The sequence below is a fragment of the Zalophus californianus genome, chromosome 3, assembly GCF_009762305.2.
Source record: "Zalophus californianus isolate mZalCal1 chromosome 3, mZalCal1.pri.v2, whole genome shotgun sequence".
NCBI classification, from domain to species: Eukaryota; Metazoa; Chordata; class Mammalia; order Carnivora; family Otariidae; genus Zalophus; species Zalophus californianus.
In genome coordinates, this window is record NC_045597.1 from 75,891,556 (window position 1) to 75,910,309 (window position 18,754).

The window sequence follows — 18,754 nt, forward strand, 5'->3', positions numbered from 1 at the left end:
GCATTTTACCTCTAATCTTCCCATAGGGTTCCTACTCTCCTCCCTCTCTTTATTCCTGCCATACTGATGCTCTTTGAATGAGCCACTGAATCCTCTTGCCTCTGATACATTTGCGCTATTCCCCCGGTCTGCTCTTGCTCAAGTCTCTGCCTGGTTCCCTGCATCATCAGCTCTTAGCGTCACTCAGACCCAATCTTCTAGGGGAGGTCTTCTACAGTTACTTGTTCTAGCATTGTAAGCCTCACCCCCAGCACTCTCCATCCCTCTTTCCCACTTTATTTCTTCCATGCGTTTTATCACCACCTCACATTCTACATATTTACCTTATTATTTTTTATATAATCTGCATCCCCCAACTAGAATATATATTCCACGAGGGCTGGAATTTTTGTTTGATGTATTTACTTACCTCTTCTGACACTTAGAAAGGTGTCCGGCACATAATAGTTTCTCAACAAATATTTGTTAATAGAATGAACACGGGAATGGCGTATGTTTCCAAAGAATGAAGTACATAATACACAGATGGCCAGCAAGCATATGAAAAGATGGTCAACATTTATGTCATTAGGGAAATTGAAATCAAACCCACAATGAGATACTACTTCACACCCACTAGGATGGCTATATTTTTTTAAAAAGACAATAACAAGATATGAAGAAATTGGAACCCTCATATATTGCTGGTGAGAATGTAAAATGGTGCAGCTACTTTGGAAAAGTTTGACAATTCCTCAAAATGGTAAATAGTCACCATGTGACCCAGTAATTCCTTCACTAGGTATACGCCCATGAGAATTGAAAACATACATCCACACAAAAACCTGTACATAAATATTCACAGCAGCATTATTCATAATAGCCAAAAAGTGGAAACAACCCAAATGTCCATTAATTGTTGAATGAATAAGCAAAATGCATTATATCCATGCAATTGAATATTATTCAGCAGTAAAAAGGAATGAAGTACTGCTATATCCTACAATATGGATGATCTTTGAACACATTATGCTAAGTGAAAGATGCCAGTCACACTTACAAGAAATGTCCAGAATAGGCAAGCATATATATATATATATGAACAAAAGGGAGATTAAAATTGGCTTAGGACTTGGGGTGGGAGTGGTGGTGGTGAGGGAGAAGGGGGAGTGAGTACTAATGTGTATGGGGTTTCCTTCTGGGGGGTCAAAAATATTCTAAAACTAGGTTGTGGCATTGCATAACTTTGTAAATACACTAAAAAACACTGAATGTACACTTCAAATGGATGAATTGTATGGTATATAAATTATTCTCAGTAAAGCTGTTTTTTTTTAAAAGGATGAGTTGCATAATTAAAGTTAACAAATATTTAATTCACTATACTTGGTCAATTGCATTTTGTAACAACTTTTCCTACTCCATCTGTAAATTTTCCACAATTCCTTATATTACATTGAATTAGTGGCCTAATTCCCAGTTTTGTAAAACACTCTCAGTAACTGGTTTATGATCCATTTGATCATCTTTAAATCAAAGGGCAAGTTTTCTTTACTGAATTCAAAACATCTTGACCAAACCCCCTCTAAGCGTTATAGTTCTATTCTTAAATAGTGAGGTTCATAAAATGATAATCAGAAGTTCCTCGCAAAGTAGATATTTGTTGATTCAATGACTGCTCAGAACTGGATTTTTCTTCCTACTTCATTCGTTTCTATAACACTGGGTTTTCGAAATCCAGTTAAAATCTGTGATTTGTTGCCTGAGAGAAAAAGAAAAATAGTTTAGACTGTATTGTGACAATTATAATTTTTAATATTTATTGCATGCTTAGCTTGCACCAGGCACACATTGAAGCACGTCATATATCTTAACTCATTTTAATCCTCACAGTCAAACTGTAAAGTAGGTATTACTGTCTCTATTTCACTAATGAGTTACCTAAAAGACAGAAATAACTTGGCCAAGGTCAAATATTTACTAAGTGGTGAAGCAGAGATTCTAACCCCAGCCTCATGGTTCCAACACCTATGCAGAGAAAAGTCTGCAGTGAGTCACTGAATTAACCCTTTTCCCACTGCAGTATTCATTCAATTAATAAATATTTATGGAGTCCAATCAAATGAAGACATAAAAACAAAACAAAATAATAACGAGCCAGGGCTCTCGTTCTGGAATTACGCAATCTAATGTGGGAGACAAATACATTCTTCAGCAATTAAAATATAATATGATAAGTCTGTATCATAAGGTCCAAAGTCCAACCAGAGTGAAAGGTGCATATTAACTTCGCGGAAGATGGAGAAGGATGAGGAAAAATGGCACTGAGAGGCTGTTTATTCCAAACAAAAGAAGCAGAGGAGGCAAATGTAAAGTGGTATGAAAAGAACATAGTGTCCTGGAATGACCTTGGTGTGTGAAAGCAGCAGAAGAGGACTGGTAAAGTGGACACCTGGCTGTGAGTGACCCTGTATATTCTGCTAATGTGTTTGGAATAAAGAGCACCAAAGAGTATGGGCTTTACATAATCCCATTTGCGTTTTGAGGAGGTAACTAAGAATTCCAATCACTGACAAGGGTAGAGACAATGAAAGGGTAGAGACGGCAGACAGTAGGCTGTTGTAACAATTAATTTCTTACACTGTTGGTGGGAATGCAAGCTGGTGCAGTCACTCTGGAAAACAGTATGGAGGTTCCTCAAAACGTTCAAAATAGAGCTACCCTACAACCGAGCAATTGCACTACTGGGTATTTACCCCAAAGATACAAATGTAGTGATCCGAAGGGGCACTTGCACCCCAATGTTTATAGCAGCAATGTCCACAATAGCCAAACTGTGGAAAGAGCTGAGATGTCCATCGACAGATGAATGGATAAAGAAGACGTGGTCCATATATACACAATGGAGTATTACTCAGCCATCAGAAAGGATGCTTACCATTTACATCAATGTAGATGCTGAGTGAAATACGGAAGAGAAAGACAATTATCATCTGGTTTCACTCATATGTGGAACATAAGAAAGAGGGCAGAGGGTCATAGGGGAAGGGAGGGAAAACAGAATGGGAAGTCATCAGAGAGGGAGACAAAACATGAGAGACTCTTAACTATAGGAAACAAACTGAAGGTTGCTGGAGGGGAAATGGGTGTGAGGATGGGGTAACTGGGTGATGGGCATTAAGAAGGGCTCGTGATGCAAGGAGCACTGGGTGTTATATGAAACTGATAAATTATTGAACACTGTATCTGAATCTAATGATGTGCTCTTTTAAGTTGGTTAGTTGAATTTAAATTTAAAAAATGCAAAAAAAAACCCCACCCACAATTGACACATATTTTTTTTTAAAAGAAACAATTAAAAGTTAGTAATTTATTTCTCTTTTTAGGTTTATGATAAGCCATTTGTGGTCCCAGGACCATGGTTAGTACTATCTAAAGCAGTACTGTCCAACAAATATAATGCAAGTCACATATGTAATTTAAATTTAAATTGAATCAAATTAAAATTTAGAAGCCCCATTAAAACAAGTAAGACAAACACATGAAATTAATATTTTATTTAACCCAATATATTAATCATCTCAATGTGAAATCAATATAAAATATTAATGAAATATTTTATTCCTTTTTTTGATGCCAAGTCTTCCAAATCCAGTGTGGGTTTTACACCTAAACAGTTCTCAAATGCTAAATTTGCTTTGGAACTACTTGATCTGCATGTAGATTTCATAAAATTTACAATCAAAAAGTAGACTCATATATCCAGGTTGTTCCAAACACACTTAAATGTTACCCAGTATTTAAATTGAATGTCCATTTTCAAATTTAATTTGATTCAAATGAAAATTTTTTTAAAGATATACTTATTTATCTTTTAGAGAGAGCACAAGCGGGAAGGGGAGAGAGAGAGAAAGAATCCCAAGCAGGCTCCACACCCAGCACAGAGCCCTATGCGGGGCTCCATCTCACAACCCTGAGATCACAGCCTGAGCCAAAACCAAGAGTCCAAGGTTTAACCGAAGGCACAAACCCAGGTGCCCCTCACTAATTATACGTCAAGGGCTCAGTACCCACACATGGCAAGTGGCTACCATTTTAGACAGTGCAGACTGAAGTACTAATTCTGAACCAAGGCAGAATGACTTACCACACACTCCTGCTTGGCTTACCATAGGTGTTCACTAAATATGTTTGTTACTATCAGAAAGCATAGGATTTAAAAAATAGAGACTCTGGGCTGCCTGGGTGGCTCAGTCAGTTAAGCGTCTGCCTTCAGCTCAGGTCATGATCTCAGGGTCCTGGGATGGAACCCCGCATCATCAGGGTCCTGGGATTGAGCCCCGCATCATCGGGCTCCCTGCTCAGTGGGGAGTCTGTTTCTCCTTCTGCCTCTGCCTTTCCCTCTGCTCATGCTCTCTCTCCCTCTCTCAAATAAAATAAAAAATCTTTAAAAAAAATAAAATAAAAAATACAGAATCACTAATTCTAAACTAACTGCAAATAAAGCCATGTATAAGATGGGAGGAATTCTTTTGGAAACCAAAAAGAATAAATGCTCAGCACATCAGTGATTTTGGCTATTATTTAAAAGAACACTTTTCTTTAGACCAATCCTCTGTTCAGCTACATAGAAAATGTAAATTATGATTAGAAAGAATTATTGTGTTATTAATGTACCTACAAAGTAATACACACACACACACACACACACACACACACACACACACACACACAGTCCCAACAGGTCAGGAAACTTACACTGTGCCTTGAATAATAGTACAAGAAACTAGCCTTCCTGCAGGAGGGAAGTCATCTCCCCTGCCCCCTGCTGTCGGCTGCCCTGCACTGCAGAGCTCCAATGCTGGACTCACTGCATTCAGTGATGACAGATGGCCAAAGGTTTCCCACAGCACTGAGAAATTTGCCAATGGTGAATACACTTTCCTTCTTAATGATGATTTGAGTGCCATCTCTGTGAGTAGGGAAGGCTAGGAGCCCAGCTCCCTATGAATTGGTTTCCCCACCAGTCATGGCACTAGTAAAGGAGAATGTAGAGAGGACTCCGATGACAGTTAAAGGAGAGAAAAGTAATGGACAAGGCCGGTGTGCAACAGAGCAAATGATGATATTGGCACACAAGGTCATTCAACAAGTGGTGTGGACGTAAGAGATGGCAGGGAGCAGTGGGGACTGGGGTAAATTGGAGGGTCAATGACAGCTCCGAAAAGACAGCTCCCTGAGTAGGTGGGGGGAGGGGGCAATCCCTGCTGCCGGATCTGCCCACTGTCTGTTCACAAGAGAAAGATTTGGGATTTCATGTAAAATCTGGTTTTTAAAAATCAGCAAACATCCTGTGGGCCAAACAGGTGTCCAGTTTACAACCTCTGAACATAAAGTCACAGAAGGTCAAAATAGGGGCGCCTGGGTGGCTCAGTCGGTGGAGTGCCCAACTCTTGATTTCGGCTCAGGTGATGATCTCATGGAATCTGTCCTGTGTGGGACTCCATGGTCGGTGGGAAGTCGGCTTCTCTCCCTCTCTCACTGTCCCTCCCCCTGCTCATGCTCTCTCTCTAAATAAAAAAAAATCTTAAAAAAAGAGAAAAGGTCAAAATAAAGAGCAACACCAGAAACAGAGTTAAAGTAAAAGCTATGTGAAAGATAGTTATTTTGAAGAAAGGATAATGCAAATTAGATCATAGACCAAAGAGAATAAAATCCCTGCTGGGATAGATGCAATCTAGGTCAGTTTACATCCATATCAGGAATAAGATAGATTAATAGACTAGGTACCCATAACAATTAAGTAAAGGCCTCCTCTCTAGAGCTATATTTGGGGGCGCCTGGATAGTGCAGTCAGTTAAGTATCTGACTCTTGGTTTTGGCTCAGGTCATGATCTCAGGGTTGTGAGATCAATCCCTGCATGGGGGTCCGTGCTCAGTGAGGTATCTGCTTGAAATTCTCTCTCCCTCTTTCTCTGCCCCTCCTGCTCATTCTCTCTCTCTCTCTCAAATAAATGAATAAATCTTAAAAAAAAGAAGAAAGAACTATATTTGGATTAGGTCTCCAAAAATACACTCCCACTACAAAACACCTGGAAATGTTGGGTAGAATTTTTTTTATAGAGATTTTATTTATTTATTTGACAGAGAGACAGAGAGAGAGGGAACACAAGCAGGGGGAGTGAGAGAGGGAGAAGCAGACTTCCCGACGAGTAGGGAGCTCGATGCAGGGCTCGATCCCAGGACCTGGGACCTTGACCTGAGCCGAAGGCAGATGCCTAACGACTGAGACACCCAGGCACCCCTTAAACCCCAGTTTTGCCAAAAGTTTGGTTAAAGATGATTTTGTGAGCCTATTCTACCTGATGGGTAGAATTTTTTAAAACTTTTTTTTTTTTTAAGTAGGCTCTACGCCCAATGTGGAGCCTAAACTCACAACCCCAAGATCAAGAGTTCCATGCTCTAAGTGAGCCTGCTAGGCACCCCTGAAAACACCCTCTTTGCTCATAGCTGAGCTAGCAAGAAAATGTAAATTCTTATAAGTAAAAAAATTGAAGTGAAAGCTTGAGGAAGGGGGAGAATGGAGGCTGGTAGCTGCCAAAGATCTAGAGGGTTTAGCAGCTGCTTAGGGGATAGGCCAAGGCTCAGGAGCCTGTGCAGTCTACCAGTTGTCCCCCAGAAAACATTGTCCCCTTCTTCTTTGCCAATAGGAACTTTAGTTCAGTGCCTGACCACCTACCAAAAGACATATCCCGACCTCATTTGTAGCTATGTGACCAGGTCCTGGCCACTGTGATGTGGGCAGAAGTGACATATGGAGATTCAGTGGAGCAAGATAGCGGAGGAGTAGCAGACCTGGATTTCGTCTGGTCTCAGGAATTCAGCTGAATAGGGATCAAACCATTCTGAACACCTACGAACTCAACAGGAGATCGAAGATAAGAATAGCAACAACTCTCTGAACAGAAAAGCGACCACTTACTGGAAGGTAGGACATGCGGAGAAGTGAATCCAAGGCGATATTCGGGAGATTAGACGGCAGGGGAGGGGGCCTCCGTCGGCCGCTTCTGGCAAGTGATAGAGCCGCGGAGCACAAATCGGACCTTTTAGAAGTCGGCTCCGCTGAGGGACGTCGCTGCAGTGGCTAAGCGGGGGGTGGAACCCTCGCGGGACAGTGTGGTCTCAGGACCCTCGGGGTCACAGAAAGACCGGGGGTGCCTGAGTGCGGCAGAGCTCCCAGGTATCAGAGCGGGGAAGCCGGCTGCAGAGACGGAGCCGAGGCGCGGGCTCCCAGCTCGGGGTGGCCATAAACTGTGATCTGCGGCCCAGTCGGGCCACTGCTCCTCCAGCAGGGACCCAACAAGCGGCAGAGCCGGGGAGACTCCCCTTCCTTCCCTGGGAGGAGCGGCGCAGGAACGCACCGCAGGGATCTGCTGGGTTTGGAGACTCCACACAGGGTCGGGTGCCAGAGATAGAAAGGATCGGTCACAGGCCATGTGAGCATGGAGTGCGGCCGGAGACCGGGGAGACGGGAGTGACTGACTGCTTTTCTCTGGGGGCGCATTGATGAGCGGAGCCCCAAGTTCTTGCCTCCTCTGGGGCAGAGATTGGGAGGCCGCCATTTTCACTGTCCTCCTCCAAAGCCGTCCGGAAAGCTTGCAAGGAACAAAAGCTCCTGAGAGCAAACCCGAGCAGCTTGCTTAGCTGGGACCGACAAGGGCGGGGCAATTCCGCCTCCGGCAAAGACATTTGGGAACCACGGCAACAGGCCCCTCCCCCAGAAGATCAGCACGAACAGCCAGCAAGCCAAGACCAAGTTTACCCATCAAGGAGAACGGGAGAACTCCAGCGCTAGGGGAATACTGCACATAGAATTCATGGCTTTTTTTTACCATGATTCATTAGTTTTTCAAAGTTAATTTTTTTAACTGTTTTTTTAATTTCTCTTTTTCCCTTTTTCAACCAACATCTTATCAATCCCTTTTTTTAAAAAAAAACATTATTTTTCATTTTTAGAGTCATATTTTATCCCTTCATAGTAGTTACCCTTATTTTTGGCATATATATATAACTTGTTCTCTCTTTAAAATTTTGAGACACAGTTTCTCCTAACAGATCAAAATAGACCCTAAATCACTAGTGTATGGCTTTGTTCTAGTCTCCTGCCTGATCACATTCTCTCCCCTTTTTTTTTTAAATCTTCTTTCTTTTTTCAAACTTCTTATCGTATCAATTCCTTTTATAAAATCTTTTATAATTTTCATCTTTACAGTCATCTTCCATCCCTTCATTGTATCAACCCTTATTTTGTACATATATAAGTCTTTCTTCCTTTAAAATTTTAGGAGGCACTTTTTCCTAACAGACCAAAATACGCCCAAAATCTAGTCTGTGGCACTGATCTATGCACTAGCCTGATCATATTTGATCATATTCGTTTTTTTTTGTATTGTTCTGTTTTTGTTTTTAATCTTTTTTTGGGGTTTTTTTTTTCCTTCTTTTCTCTTTCTTTTTTCTTTCTTTCCCTTTCTTTTCCCCTGGTTTCAGGTCTTTTCTGATTTGTATAGAATATATTTGCTGGGGACGTTCTTAACCTGTTGGCATTTTGTTCTCTCATTCATCTATTCTCCTCTGGACAAAATGACAAGACGAAAAAAATCACCTCAGCAAAAAGAACAAGAGATAGTACCGTCAGCCGGGGACCTACTTAATACGGACATTAGTACGATGTCGGACCTAGAGTTCAGAATCATGACTTTAAAGATACTAGCTGGGCTTGAAAAAAGCGTGGAAGTTATTAGAAAAACCCTTTCTGGAGAAATAAAAGAACTAAAATCTAACCAAGTCGAAATCAAAAAGGCTATTAATGAGGTGCAATAAAAAATGGGGGCACTAACTGCTGATAAATGAGGCAGAAGAGAGAATCAGCGAAGAAAATAAAGAGGCTGAGAAAAAGAAAGAGAAACAACTACAGGATCACGAGGGCAGAATTCGAGAGATAAGCGATACCATAAGACGAAACAACATTAGAATAATTGGGATCCCAGAAGAAGAAGAAAGAGAGAGAGGGGCAGAAGGTATATTGGAGCAAATTATAGCAGAGAACTTCCCTAATGTGGGGAAGGAAACAGGCATCAAAATCCAGGAGGCACAGAGAACCCCTCTCAAAATCAATAAAAATAGGTCAACACCCCGACATCTAATAGTAAAACTTACGAGTCTCAGAGACAAAGAGAAAATCCTGAAAGCAGCTCGGGAGAAGAGATCTGTAACCTACAATGGTAGAAACATTAGATTGGCAACAGACCTATCCACAGAGACCTGGCAGGCCAGAAAGGTCTGGAATGATATCTTCAGAGCACTAAATGAGAAAAATATGCAGCCGAGAATACTATATCCAGCTAGGCTTTCATTGAAAACTGAAGGAGAGATAAAAAGCTTCCAGGACAAACAAAAACTAAAGGAATTTGCAAACACAAAACCAGCCCTCCAAGAAATATTGAAAGGGGTCCTCTAAGCAAAGAGAGAGCCTAAAAGCAGCACAGATCAGAAAGGAACAGAGACAATATACAGTAACAGTCACCTTACAGGCAATACAATGGCACTAAATTCATACCTTTCAATAGTTACCCTGAATGTAAATCGGCTAAATGCCCCAATCAAAAGACACAGGCTATCAGATTGGATTAAAAAACAAGACCCATCAATATGCTGTCTGCAAGAGACTCATTTTAGACCCAAAGTCACCCCCACATTGAAAGTGAGGGGGTGGAAAACCATTTACCATGCTAATGGACACCAAAAGAAAGCTGGGGTGGCAATCCTTATATCATACAAATTAGATTTTAAAACAAAGACTGTAATAAGAGATGAGGAAGGACACTATATCCTACTTAAAGGGTCTATCCAACAAGAAGATCTAACAATTGTAAATATCTATGCCCCGAACATGGGAGCAGCCAATTATATAAGGCAATTAATAACAAAAGCAAAGAAACACATTGACAGCAATACAATAAGAGTGGGGGACTTTAACACCCCCCTGACTGAAATGGACAGATCATCTAAGCAAAAGATCAACAAGGAAATAAAGACTTTAAATGACACACTGGACCAAATGGACTTCACAGACATACTCAGAACATTCCATCCCAAAGCAATGGAATACACATTCTTCTCTAGTGCCCACGGAACATTCTCCAGAATAGATCACATCCTAGGTCACAAATCAGGTTTCAACTGGTACCAAAAGATTGGGATTATTCCCTGCATATTTTCAGACCACAATGCTTTGAAACTAGAACTCAATCACAAGAGGAAAGTCGGAAAGAACTCAAATGCATGGAGGCTAAAGAGCATCCTACTAAGGAATGAATGGGTCAACCAGGAAATTAAAGAAGAATTAAAAAAATTTATGGAAACCAATGAAAATGAAAACACAACTGTTCAAAATCTTTGGGATATGGCAAAGGCAGTCCTGAGAGGAAAGTATATAGCAATACAAGCCTTTCTCAAGAAACAAGAAAGGTCTCAAATACACAACCTAACCCTACACCTAAAGGAGCTGGAGAAAGAACAGCAAAGAAAGCCTAAACCCAGCAGAAGAAGAGAAATAATAAAGATCAGAGCAGAAATCAATAAAATAGAAACCAAAAGAACAGTAGAACAGATCAACGAAACTAGGAGCTGGTTCTTTGAAAGAATTAACAAGATTGATAAACCCCTGGCCAGACTTATCAAAAAGAAAAGAGAAATGACCCAAATCAACAAAATCATGAATGAAAGAGGAGAGATCACAACCAACACCAAAGAAATACAAACAATTACAAAAACATATTATGAGCAACTCTATGCCAGCAAATTAGATAACCTGGAAGAAATGGGTGCATTCCTAGAGATGTATCAACTACCAAAATTGAACCAGGAAGAAATAGAAAACCTGAACAGACCTATAACCACTAAGGAAATTGAAGCAGTCATCAAAAATCTCCCAACAAACAAAAGCCCAGGGCCAGATGGCTTCCCAGGGGAATTCTATCAGACATTTAAAGAAGAATTAATACCTATCCTCCTGAAACTGTTCCAAAAACAGAAATAGAAGGAAAACTTCCAAACTCATTTTATGAGGCCACCATTACCTTGATCCCAAAACCAGACAAAGACCCCATCCAAAAGGAGAATTGCAGACCAATATCCTTGATGAACATGGATGCAAAAATTCTCACCAAAATACTAGCCAATAGGATCCAACAGTACATTAAAAGGATTATTCACCATGACCAAGTGGGACTTATCCCTGGGCTGCAAGGCTGATTCAACATCCGCAGATCAATCAACGTGATACAATACATTAACAAAAGAATGAACAAGAATCATATGATCCTCTCAATAGATGCAGAAAAAGCATTTGACAAAGTACAGCATCCTTTCTTGATCAAAACTCTTCAGAGTATAGGGATAGAGGGTACCTACCTCAATATGATAAAAGCCATCTATGAAAAACCTACAGCGAATATCATTCTCAATGGGGAAAAGCTGAGAGCTTTTCCCCTAAGGTCAGGAACGCGGCAGGGATGTCCACTATCACCACTGCTATTCAACATAGTATTAGAAGTCCTAGCCACAGCAATCAGACAACAAAAAGAAATCAAAGGCATCCAAAATGGCAAAGAGGAAGTCAAACTCTCACTGTTTGCAGATGATATGATACTGTATGTGGAAAACCCAAAAGACTCCACCCCAAAACTGCTAGAACTCATACAGGAATTCAGTAAAGTAGCAGGATATAAAATCAATGCACAGAAATCAGTGGCATTCCTGTACACCAACAACAAGACAGAAGAGAGACAAATCAAGGAGTCAATCCCATTTACAATTGTACCCAAAACCATAAGATACCTAGGAATAAATTTAACCGAAGAGGCAAAGGATCTGTACTCAGAAAACTATAAAATACTCATGAAAGAAATTGAAGAAGACACAAAGAAATGGAAAAACGTTCCATGCTCATGGATTGGAAGAACAAACATTGTGAAGATGTCAATGCTACCTAGCGCAATCTACACATTCAATGCAATCCCCATCAAAATACCATCCACTTTTTTCAAAGAAATGGAACAAATAATCCTAAAATTTGTATGGAACCAGAAGAGACCCCGAATAGCCAGAGGAATATTGAAAAAGAAAAGCAAAGCTGGCGGCATCATAATTCCGGACTTCCAGCTCTATTACAAAGCTGTCATCATCAAGACAGTATGGTACTGGCACAAAAACAGACACACAGATCAATGGAACAGAATCGAGAGCCCAGAAATGGACCCTCAACTCTATGGTCAACTCATCTTTGACAAAGCAGGAAAGAATGTCCAATGGAAAAAAGACAGTCTCTTCAACAAATGCTGTTGGGAAAATTGGACAGCCACATGCAGAAAAATGAAACTGAACCATTTCCTTACACCACACACAAAAATAGACTCCAAATGGTTGAAAGACCTAAACGTGAGACAGGAGTCCATTCAAATCCTAAAGGAGAACACAGACAGCAACCTCTTCGACCTCAGCCGCAGCAACTTCTTCCTAGAAACATCACCAAAAGCAAGGGAAGCAAGGGCAAAAATGAACTATTGGGATTTCATCAAGATAAAAAGCTTTTGCACAGCAAAAGAAACAGTCCACAGAACCAAAAGACAACCGACAGAATGGGAGAAAATATTTGCAAATGACATATCAGATAAAGGGCTAGTATCCAAAATCTATAAAGAACTTATCAAACTCAACACCCAAAGAACAAATAATCCAATCAAGAAACGGGCAGAAGACATGAACAGACATTTTTCCAAAGAAGACATCCAAATGGCCAACAGACACATGAAAAAGTGCTCAACATCGCTCAGCATCAGGGAAATCTAAATCAAAACCTCAATGAGATACCACCTCACACCAGTCAGAATGGCTAGAATTAACAAGTCAGGAAACGACAGATGTTGGCGGGGATGTGGAGAAAGGGGAACCCTCCTACACTGTTGGTGGGAATGCAAGCTGGTGCAGCCACTCTGGAAAACAGTATGGAGGTTCCTCAAACAGTTGAAAATAGAGCTACCCTATGATCCAGCAATTGCACTACTGGGTATTTACCACAAAGATACAAATGTAGGGATCCGAAGGGGTACGTGCACCCCAATGTTTATAGCAGCAATGTCCACAATAGCCAAACTGTGGAAAGAGCCAAGATGTCCATCGACAGATGAATGGATAAGAAGAAGTGGTATATATACACAATGGAATATTATGCAGCCATCAAAAGGAATGAGATCTTGCCATTTGCAATGACGTGGATGGAACTGGAGGGTGTTATGCTGAGTGAAACAAGTCAATCATAGAAAGACATGTATCATATGACCTCACTGATAATGAGTAATTCTTAATCTCAGGAAACAAACTGAGTGTTGGTGAGTGGTGGGGGGTGGGAGGGATGGGGTGGCTGGGTGATAGACATTGGGGAAGGTATGTGCTATGGTGAGCGCTGTGAATTGTGCAAGACTGTTGAATCACAGATCTGTACTTCTGAAACAAATAATGCAAGATATGTTAGGAAAAAAGAAAAAGAAGAAGATAGCAGGAGGGGAAGAATGAAGGGGAGTAAGTCGGAGGGGGAGACAAACCATGAGAGACGATGGACTCTGAAAAACAAACTGAGGGTTCTAGAGGGGAGGGAGGTAGGGGGATGGGTTAGCCTGGTGATGGGTATTAAGGAGGGCACGTTCTGCGTGGAGCACTGGGTGTTATGCACAAACAACGAATCATGGAACACTACATCAAGAACTAATGATGTAATGTATGGTGATTAACATAACAATAAAAAATTTAAAAAAAAAGAAGTGACATATGCAACTTCCAGATCACACTCTTAAAAGAAAAGAGGTGTCTTCTCCATGCTTTCCCTCTTCCCATGAGCTGGTATGCAAATATATTCCACTGTGCAGACAAGAACATTATTCTCCAAATAGCAGAACAATATATTAGGAGTCTGGGCCTCTGAGTCTGCTGAGCAGTCACATCAACCCTGGACTGCTGCTTGGACCATCATATGAAAGAGAAATAAACTATCTTTTTCAAGCCAATGCATTTTGCGGTCTCTTAATAAAGCAGCATTGCCTGTATCCAAAGTAATATGAGCCATACAAAGTAAAGAGATGACAGAACCCCCCACCTCATAGAACAGGGACACCAAACGTCTACTAGGAGCCACCCTTTTCATCTAATGGACCAGAAGACAGTGATTATTTTAGGCTTTGCAGGCTGTATGGCCTCTATGCCAGCTAGTTAACTCTGCCATTGCAGACCAGAAGCAGCCACAGACAATAAGTAAACAAATGGGTATGGCTGTGTTCCAATAAAATTACTTAAACAGTAAGTGGGCTTGATTTGGCCCAGAGGCTATCGTTTGCCAACCCCTTGTCAACATATTATTAAATAAATAAATAAAGTGTCTAATAAAGAAAAGATTCCTGTTGTAGCCTTGGCTCTCTCAAGTGAAAGAAAATTCTACTGAGAATTCATTACTCAGAACTGACTCTCAGAAGCAACTATGGTTTCAAGTCACACTATATATGTGGTCTAAGAAAATCTTCAGAGTGAGATGTTATTTTGAAGTGGACCTGGGTCAGGGGCCTAACAAAAGCAAATGCAAATCCTCTGGAACACATCTTCAGCCTCAAAGAATTCCCAAAGATAAATTCCTATCAAGGATGAGCTCACACATAAAAATTATAAAACACACAAGGAGAAAGACAATCACTTTGAACAATTCAGCAGAAGAAAAAACAACAAAATCAGATTCTATTGACTTTAGATACCGGACTCATAAATGACAAACATAAAATGAGTGTATTGAATAATGTATAAAGAAAACAAAGTGTAAGTAAGGATAAGAGATTATCAAAAAGTGACCAGGCATAGTATTTAAAGGACAAATGAGAACTTCCACAAAGGAAAAAAAATTGAAGTTTAAAATTAAGTGAATTTTCAATAAAATTACCAAAATGATTAAAATTTTTAAAAGATGGTCTAAACACATGAAAAAATGGTCAACATCACTGGGCATCAGGGAAATACAAATCAAAACCACAATGAGATACCACCTCACACCAGTCAGAATGGCTAAAATTAACAAGTCAGGAAATGACAGATGTTGGCGGGGATGTGGAGAAAGGGGAACCCTCCTACACTGTTGGTGGGAATGCAAGCTGGTGCAGCCACTCTGGAGAACAGTATGGAGGTTCCTCAAAAAGTTGAAAATAGAGCTACCCTATGACCCAGTAATTGCACTACTAGGTATTTGCCCCAAAGATACAAATGTAGTAATTTGAAGGGGCACTTGCACCTCAATGTTTATAGCAGCAATGTCCACAATAGCCAAACCATGGAAAGAGCTGAGATGTCCATCAACAGATGAATGGATAAAGAAGATGTGGTATATATATATAACAGAATATTACTCAGCGATCAAAAAAATTGAAATCTTGCCATTTGCAACGACATGGTTGGAACTGGAGGGTATTATGCTGAATGAAATAAATCAATCAGAGAAAGACAATCATTATATGATCTCACTCATATGTGGAATTTAAGAAACAAAACAGGATCATAGGGGAAGGTAGGGAAACCAAAACAAGAAGAAATCAGAGAGGGAAACAAACCCTAAGAGACTCTTAATCATAGGAAACAAACTGAGGGTTGCTGGAGGGGAGGGGGCGGGGGAATGGGGTAACGGGGGATGGACATTAAGGATTAAGGAGGGCATGTGATGTAATGAGCACTGGGTATCATGTAACACTGATGAATCACTGACCTCTACCTCTGAAACTAATAATACACTATGTTAATTAATTGAATTTAAATTTTAAAAATAATGAATAAATAAAATAAAAATTAAAAAATAAAAGTCTAAAATCACAAAGACAATGAGAATAGGAAAAAAGTTAATAGCAAAGGAATTTTACGAACTGTAATGGAAAAGTAACTTAGCAGATCAAGAGGAAGGGGAGGGGCAGAGGGAGAGGGAGAATCTTAAGCAGGCTCTAAGCCCACCATGGAGGCCTGCTCCATCTCACAACCCTGAGATCATGACCTGAGCTGAAAGCAAGAGTTGGATGTTTAACTGACTGAGCCACCCAAGCGCCCCCTAGAAAGCTGATACTTCTGTAAGCAGGGGTGAAGATGGGACTGAAAACAGAATTGACTAAAAGCTTTAAGAGGTGAAAAACTGTCACTTCCAAATGGAGAAAAGGGAGACTGCTGCTTTTGTAACAAGGCTTATAGAAACAGTTGACTCTTTAAATTGTCATGTGATGTTGATAAAAAATAATTTAAAAATGAAAATAATTCTGCTATTTTCAAGAGTAAGAAATTCACTAATAATTCAGTTAGAGGGGCATAATATTGATAAACAAAAATATGTCTTTAAATGTTCATATATCATCAAAAATAGGGATGACTTTCAATGATACATTTGCAATCTTATTTATATACAAATGATTTTAATTGTATCTGTATACACACAGACACACACAGATACACACACCTCACATACAATTACAGTTTTAGGGGGAAAAAAGTACAAAAAGGCCACATCCACATAGGCTCAACACTACCTACATAAGGATTCTAAAAGTGGTAGTTTTTAAAAACTTAACAGATTATTTCAAAAATAAGATAAAATCATTCCATCAAACAAGTGCTCAGTCAAGAAGGTCCAATTAAAAGACAGTTTATTCCAGTTTCCACAGTGGCACCTACAGTTCGCCAAGTAAGGTAAGAATAGAATTTGTCACTCATGTTGTTTATCTAAGAGTTGGTGTCAGTGAATCAAGTTATCATGTCTATCTAGGAGAAAAATTTTTAGAAAGAAAAAAAAGCAGGGGCGCCTGGGTGGCTCAGTCGGTTGGGTGTCTGCCTTCAGCTCAGGTCATGATCTCAGGGTCCTGGGATCGAGCCCCACATCGGGCTCCCTGCTCCGAGGGAAGCCTGCTTCTCCCTCTCCCACTTCCCCTGCTTGTGCTCCCTCTCTTGCTGTGTCTCTGTCAAATAAATAAATAAAATCTTAAATAAAAAAAAGCATTGGCCACAGAGATTTAACTTTTCTTCTGCCTTCTCAATATATAACAATATAGAAGGCATTAAATTTGGAAATGACACTGAGCTGAAAGTACTATCATTTAATAATGGGTTTCTAAAAGACTTCACTAGAACACTTGGGATACTGAAGTTTGAATCTCTAGCATCATCACTTAGGACTTGTATCACTTTGAGCAAATTACTTAGTTTCTTCTCTCATCTCTAAAAGAGAAAGGATATCACCTACCTTAATGTTACTGGAATGCTCAAAAACTTCATGACTGTCAACGCACTCTAGAAAGTGGTACACATGAAGTCTCCTTTGAGTTCTGCGATTCTCTGATTACAACCTGGCAGCAGCCACCTCACTGAGTCTTCTAAAGACAACTTCATACAATTATGAAGTTGCAATGGTAAATAAATACAAGACCATAAATTGTATAACTTAAAATGTCTTAATTCTTTTTTTCTTCTCATTGACTTCTCACTCATTCCCAGAAGTCATTAAAAAAGACATAAAAATTTAAAACTTCTCCACAGCAAAAACAAAAACAACCATAAATGGGTGAAAAGGTTAACTGTGAAACATTTGCAATACAGAAGAAATTATATAAAATATTAAGGACGCCTGGGTGGCTCAGTTGGTTAAGCGTCTGCCTTTGGCTCGGGTCATGATCCCAGGGTCCTGGGATCAAGTCCCCCATCAGGCTCCCTGCTCAGCGGGAAGCCTGCTTCTCCCTCTCCCTCTGCCTGCTGCTCCCTGATGCTTGCGCTCTCTCGCACTCTGACAAATAAATAAATAAAATCTTTGAAAAAAAATTATATAAAATATTAAGAAAGTTTGAGAGCAACATGAAGGGGGGATGATGACATAATTTTCATTTAAAAAAGTCACACGGATCCAAGACTAAAGGTTTAAAATTGTTAGTTTTTCCAAACATCTCTGCAAATAGAAAGTGAATACCTCCAAAGAGCTCTTACAATTTTTTAAAAGACGGCTAATACCACACAAAAATGTTCAAAGTCCCTCATAATTTAAGAAATTAATAAAACTGGATGCCATTTTCACCTATCCTACTAGAATTATTTTTAATAGCAAAAAAAAAGAACACACAATCTAAATATTCACCAAAACAAACTAGTTATTAAACAACAGTGTGGGCATATATGCTATGCAGCTATGAAGAAAAATAGTAGGTATCAGAATGAAATGTAACTGAAACTTCCTCTGGAAAGTGGGGTATTAGTTGCCTTTTATCCCTTTGTTGTTCAAATGCAAAATTATCTTTATTAAATAAACATGTGGTTCTTTAAATTCAAATTATTAATACGTCATTAAAAATAAATGATATTCTGGGGCACCTGGGTAGCTCAGACCATTGTGTCCGACTCTTCGTTTCTGCTCAGGTCATGATCTCAGGGTTGTGAGATCGAGCTCTACCTCGGGCCCCACACTCAGCACGGAGTCTGTTCAAGATTCTTTCTCCCTCTTCCCCTCCCCTTGCTCTCGTGCACTCTTTCTCTCAAATAAATAAAATCTTAAAAATAAATCACTCATTGCTCAAAGCCACCTACTATTACAATTTTTTTGGAGTTTCCCCAAGTCAAATTAGTATCACCTCTGTGCTCTCAATAATTTTCTTTGTATCTTTATCCTATC